At 44.6% G+C, this 6,000-nt stretch overlaps 1 protein-coding gene across 1 annotated transcript in view; it reads right to left on the reverse strand.

The window, feature by feature from the left end:
- The window catches only part of Snap25 (synaptosome associated protein 25), a 76,859-nt gene extending 71,897 nt beyond the window's left edge, over positions 1–4,962 (reverse strand). Inside the window, exon 1 of the mRNA XM_048348801.1 lies at positions 4,853–4,962. The gene's annotated coding sequence lies outside the window, so the exon portion shown is untranslated. The remainder of the gene's footprint in view (positions 1–4,852) is intronic.
- Positions 4,963–6,000: the final 1,038 nt, after the last annotated feature.

Genomic DNA, 6,000 nt, shown 5'->3' on the forward strand with positions numbered 1-6,000 from the left:
CATGGAGGCTCTCTGAAGTCTCCTTCCTTTTGTAAGGCTAATTTATTTTCATTTAATTTCTCCTAACCTTTATTTCCACTCACCATGGCTGCTTCCTCAATGCTTTGACTCACTTGTTCCTTTCCTCTTAGGTGAAGAAGGCCATCTAGGCTCAGCTGAATGACCACAGCCCAAACTCATCCTAAAGCATCAAAGTCCACTACCCTCAAATTTCCCCTAGGAAGTCAGCATGGAAGCAAAAAACAAAAAAACAAAAACAACAACAACCCAAAAATGATCCTATAATTTTTTCCTGCTAGTTTTTGAGACTAATTAAAATAGAATGTCATCTCAAAAACTTCAGAGCTACATTCAAACAGCCACAAAATTCTTGTCTGTGAACTGCCATTTCTCCTTCTGCATCAGGCTATTGTCTATTATGCTTCAATAGTTCTGTCAACACTTGGAATTTTGAAGCTCTGCTGTGAGGGTATAGTAAGCAGAAGGTTGAAAGTGAAATGTGTATAGTTCAGGCTTCAAACTAGCCCTGGGGGGATGGTAACAAGAAGAATCAGCAAGGTCAAGAGAAATGTAACATGTTGCCCACCTCACCTTACCTCAGCTTTACAAAGCATCTTTCTCCTCCTCCCCCATTTTTAGTCACTGGGAACTAGTTGTATCTGGCAGCAGCCAGAAGGATGTTCAAAAGAAATGACATCTTTTTTCACTCACAGTCAGTGTACTTGACAATGCAGAATACTCAAAGGGTGCAAGAGAGAGTTCTGCATCATGTTTGTTATGAAAATTTACCTTCTGAGACCTCTCATCTGATTCCTGACCTGCTTTTTAATCTCTCTGGCAGTTGCTCATCTCAAATAATTTGTTCTAGTCAATAATGGAAAATTGAAACTGACGATTAGTTTCTGGGCAAGGCTTACCTTTGTATTATACTTAAGAGTGATCTTCAAATAGGTTTAAATACAGACTGATTTGTAAAAAAAAATCCTTTATGATACTAAATACATGTCCTATTTTTGTATTTTTCTATTCACCAGGAGGTGAACAGCAATTTCTGGATATTAACAAGGACATTGTTATATATTTTTATATCAGTTTCTGTTCAGAAAATTTAGAGACTATTTTAACAAATTCCAAACATGGCATTTCATGCCCTCCATAAAATCTCCAACTCTCCACTTTAGCAAATTCCTCCACACATTCAAATGAACAGACCATTACAAGGTTTGCTGAGCAAGGATAGCTAGGGCTAGCCTAACTTGAAGTTCTGCCTATACGTAATATAACTTTTACTCAGAGGATTTTTCTTAATTTCTCTGCAATCTTCAAAAGCTAGCTCAAGTTCTAACTCCTATCAGATTGTTTTAATTTGATATTGCCCTTTTTAGAAAATATGTTCTTTATCGGTGGTTACATTCACTTCAAAATTAAGTACATAGGCCTTGTAATTTTCCTTACACTGCCTTATCACATTTTCATTCTGTAATTATTTATTAAGATTTATTGTTTATTGTTCTATTAAGATCGTTCAGTGCTTAAACTTATTGAGATAAAAGACCTTATAACCATGAAACTTTATAGCTCTCAAGTGGTTTACTTATATATCTGGTGCTTACCAATTGACCGGTCCTGCTGACAAGGGATGACTTTGCAGAAATGTATCCAGCATTGAGGCTGAAAACAAGAATTTTCCTATCTTTCTAGAATGGCAAATCAATCACAGAATATAAAAGACATTATTCATAATACATTACCTGAAGGGCATATTTGTCTATTTTCCCCACATCTCCTCTGTTAATCTGTTTCTCATTTCTACGAATGCTCAAAACCCACATCCTCTGCTCAAGGCCAGCAACTGCGCAGCTAAAAGGGGTATCACTGGCAGAAACACCAATCGTTCAGTTGGTAACCCCTCATCCTGCGGTTAACATTTAGAATTTAGGAATATCTTTTCAAAAGGTGGTTAGGGGCAGTTTTCATTATGTTAGTGCATGTTCAACAAAGCAAAAATAAAATTGTGGATTATTTGGAGACTTTACTACTAAGAGGATATGAAGATGGTAAGTTGTTTCATAACTTTGAATATTAAGATAGTCCTGCAGAAAAGGCTAACCAACAAACAGGCATGTACCATGAGAGGGTCTGCATGAATGGCTCAACCTTACAACCATTTGCTCCTGCCTCTGCACTGCATTGCCCTGGAAATCTTACATTCCAACTTAAGAATGGAAAAAAAAATCTCTTGCTTGTCAAGGCATAAGAGTTAGATTTATGTTTCCCCCCCATCAGTAAGCTATCCAAGAATTTGCTGTACAGTTATTCACATTGTCTCTGCCTCCCAGCTCTGCGCCCTTTGCTAGCTTTGCTGCAGTCCTCTGCCTCCCCGCCCCCGGTATTCCACTAGAAACCAGACTAGCAGTAATTACTAATGTCCAAGCACATAACTCTGGCAGCATTGGGCTTTTCATTTGACGCAACTATGCAGAGAGCTGTCTGGACATGAAGTTTGAGCATTTTAAAACATTTCTGCCCTTACTTTCTCCCCTTCTTTCTTCAATCACTAAAACACAGCTGTTTATTTTTCCTGTAGATTGCAGAGTTATAAACTGCACAAAATGCAGTTGCACACTCAAATAAATTTCCATGCTCAATAACATATTAACATATATGTACATCAAAACCCATGGTTATCCATAAAAAGGGGAAAGTGTGGTAAATAAACAAATAGTTGGGAATGAAATCACCTTTGCACATGAACAAGGAATCTTAGTACCTTTAATAGATAGAAGACTGAAGCTATGACTTATTATGCACAATTCAAGATCTTATATTTTGAGTCCTTTGAGGAGATCAAAATAGAGTTCCTTTAATACGTTTTAAATATCTTCACATAAGACGCTGTTACTGTTGTTTGCCCATTACCCCAATAATATAAGTTTCTTGTCATTTTATTGTGATTAAAAATGTATATTAGAAGAAGGATATATATTCCTACAGGGATTTGTTTTGCTCACTCAGAGGCTCTAAGCCTTGGAGAAGAAAATAGTTAACATACTTAGCACCACCTGCACAAAATCCCGCAGTGCTGTAATAGAAACTGCAGTAGATCTGCAGGTCGGAATCCAGTTTCTGTCTACACTACAGTTCTTTCACCTGCATTACCCTGAAAGACATGCTTGGATTCTCCTGAGGAAGGAAGACCAGTCTAAATGTTGTCAAGGATCAAAAACTCTCAATATTTCATAACCAAGCTCCATAGAAAATACTTCCACTAACTCCAAAACCATGGCCCAGAAAGATTCATACAGAGACTACTGATTCTGCACTATTACTCAGATGTAAATTGTTGTGGTTGTGTTTATGTGTTCGTGCCTAGTTATACAAGCAAGAAGCGTATCATCCCAGAAAGAAAAAGGGGGATCCATCCTTAAAGTTGATTCTGCTCAGCTGAACTAATCAGATCGCAGATTTTTTTTTTAAAAAGTCAGGTAGCAATAGAGAGATCTCTCACGTCTACAGACAGTGCTGGCATTTTCATATGCACTTCACCCATGCCCATTGAAGGTGTGTAGACAATTTACTCCGTGCTAAAAACAAACAACAACCTGATATCATCCTATTTTTTTTTAAAAGTGTTCATTTCCTGCCTAAAAGAAAGAGCAGAGGGCAACCCAGATTTCTACAAGTAGACTTCTCTCTCTCTCTCTCTCTCTCTCTCTCTCTCTCTCTCTCTCTCTCTCTCTCTCTCTCTCTCTCTCTCTCTCTCTCTCTCTCTCTCGTCTCCTTGTTGAAGCTATGCGGAAGGTGAGAAGGGGAGCAGGCAATGATCTCTAAAGAAGTCCTTGTGGAAAGGATTTATTTATCATTTTTGTAGCCTTCTTTGCGTACTCTGTCAAGCAGTCTCTGTAAGACCCAGGGTTCTCAGAAAATTTGGCCTCGGGCGCCTCGGCAAGGTACAGGGTCTGCGGCAGGTGCAGGGTGCAGGGCAGGGCAGCAGAACCGCTGTTCGCGGTGCTGAAAGGGCAAGAGCGCCGACTTGATCCCGCGCATCGCTGTCCAGGGTGCTGAGTGCGGACAGCCGCCGTCCCCCTCCATCCTCCTCCCGGGTGGGGGCGATTTGCCCACGGCACTCCGCAGAGCCCTCCCTCTCCGCACCACCCTCCCGCTCCCGCTAGCCTGCGGATGACGAAGAGCAGGCGGCATAAATCAAGTCCTTGGGGGCATGGAGGCGGCGGTGCTGCCCGCCGCTGCCCAGCTAGCCCGGGGCGGGAACTCCCTAGCTCGTCCCGTCGCCTCCCAGGCGCCCACACCCTGACTTCTCCTTAATTCTCCCTAGGCTCCCAGCGCCCTAAAGACAGCGGGAATAATAATAGGGTTAAAAACATGGATTTCCTGGTGTGTGTTTTTTTCTGTTTGTCTATAGTGGGAAGAGGGGGGAAAAACCCAACAAGCTAAACATCTCTGGAAACTGCATTGCAAGATGGAAGAGGAGAGAGAGAGAGAGCGAGAGGAGAGAGGGGGTCCCACGACTGTTTCAAAAGAGTAAGTTAATTATTCCGCACGTCTCCTGGCTCTTCCTCCCCACACTTGCATCTGCCACGTCTCCCGTGCAGCCCTCTCCCCAAGCAGATCACCCTGGAAATACTTCTCGAAAGCCCCAGGCGAGAGTCTGGCCGGGCGTGCACACTCGGAATACCGCGCCCGAAGCGCACGGAGACCGGCGTTCGCTCAGGCTGACTTGATGTGCCAGCTGCGGGGCTGGGGGTAGGGGGGTTGGAGGGTAAAGGGGGTCCCTCCCCGGGGTATGCGGCCACACAGAGCCAGCACCACGAGGTGGGGAGGGGGTGTTCCTTACCTTGCTTCTCTCCCGAGGGTGGTGTTGGCTGGGTCTCTCTGCAGATCTCAGGAGTGGAGGAGCCTCGGAGACGGCAGGGAAGGAAAGAAGGCGCCTGACCTCCCCGAGGTTTGTCTTCGCTGCAACGTGAGCTCTGCCCTCATCAAAGATGGCCGTCCCTTTTGACGTCAGCAGCTTTTAATAGCCGCCGGCTGGAGGGGCGGGGAGGAAGTGTGCTGGGGGAGGAGGAGGGAGGAGGGCGGACGCTGGGGGGGAGGGGCGGGGTGGAGAGAACCGGGGGCGGGAGGGGCGGAGCCGGGAGGTTGCGGGGCCGCTTGACTCAGCTCCCCGCGCGCTTTACTGCAAACCTCTGTATTTTCCTCCTTTATAAATGCCGAATGGGGGTGATTCTTATGACTCCATTTTAGCTGGGTCTTGGGCAAACACAGTTTTCTTACGACTGTCTTCCGGATTCCGTGTGTGTATGTGTGTGTGTGCTCCCACATCCACATATATTGGACATACATATATGTAATATATAGTATATAGTTCCTTGTCTGAGCTGTCTGTGGTTGAGTCACAGAGGAGGAGAGAGGAAGGCAAAGGAGTGGAAAGTAACGGGAGAGGTGTGGGGCGATTTTAAGCTGTGGGTTTTTGTTGTTGTTTGCCTGTGAGAAGGTCCAAGGAGAAGGGTCCGGCCTGTCTGTCAACACTCACCAGCCCCACAGATGTCCGTGCTGCTACGCAGGTTGCTATTTTTTGCGAGTGATTATTTTATCAAAGCAGCACCCAGGGCTTGGAGTTCGCCTTGATGTGCTCAGTTGGGAAGACAGACTCACACAATTCATTTCCAAGTACGTCAGAGCAATTATCACTGGGAGATAACGATGGGAATTGGGAAACAGGGGAGGAGGAGCCCGGCCCGGTTTGCTAGGGGTTCAGAGCGTGGAGTTGAGAGTTGTCTAGGACAAAATAGATGAGGTTGCTTTCAGTTGAACTTGGAGTTGGGGCCTGGTGTGTGTGTGTGTGTGTGTGTGTGTGTGTGTGTGTGTGTGTGTGTGTGTGTGTGTGCTGAATCTCTTAGGATTAGTGCACAGAGGCAGGTGTCCAGGCATCAGGCGGCGGAGGATTTTGAATCAAGGATGACTGGGTGAGGAGCAATCACATTC

This window comes from Perognathus longimembris, chromosome 6 (genome assembly GCF_023159225.1).
Source record: "Perognathus longimembris pacificus isolate PPM17 chromosome 6, ASM2315922v1, whole genome shotgun sequence".
NCBI classification, from domain to species: domain Eukaryota; kingdom Metazoa; phylum Chordata; class Mammalia; order Rodentia; family Heteromyidae; genus Perognathus; species Perognathus longimembris.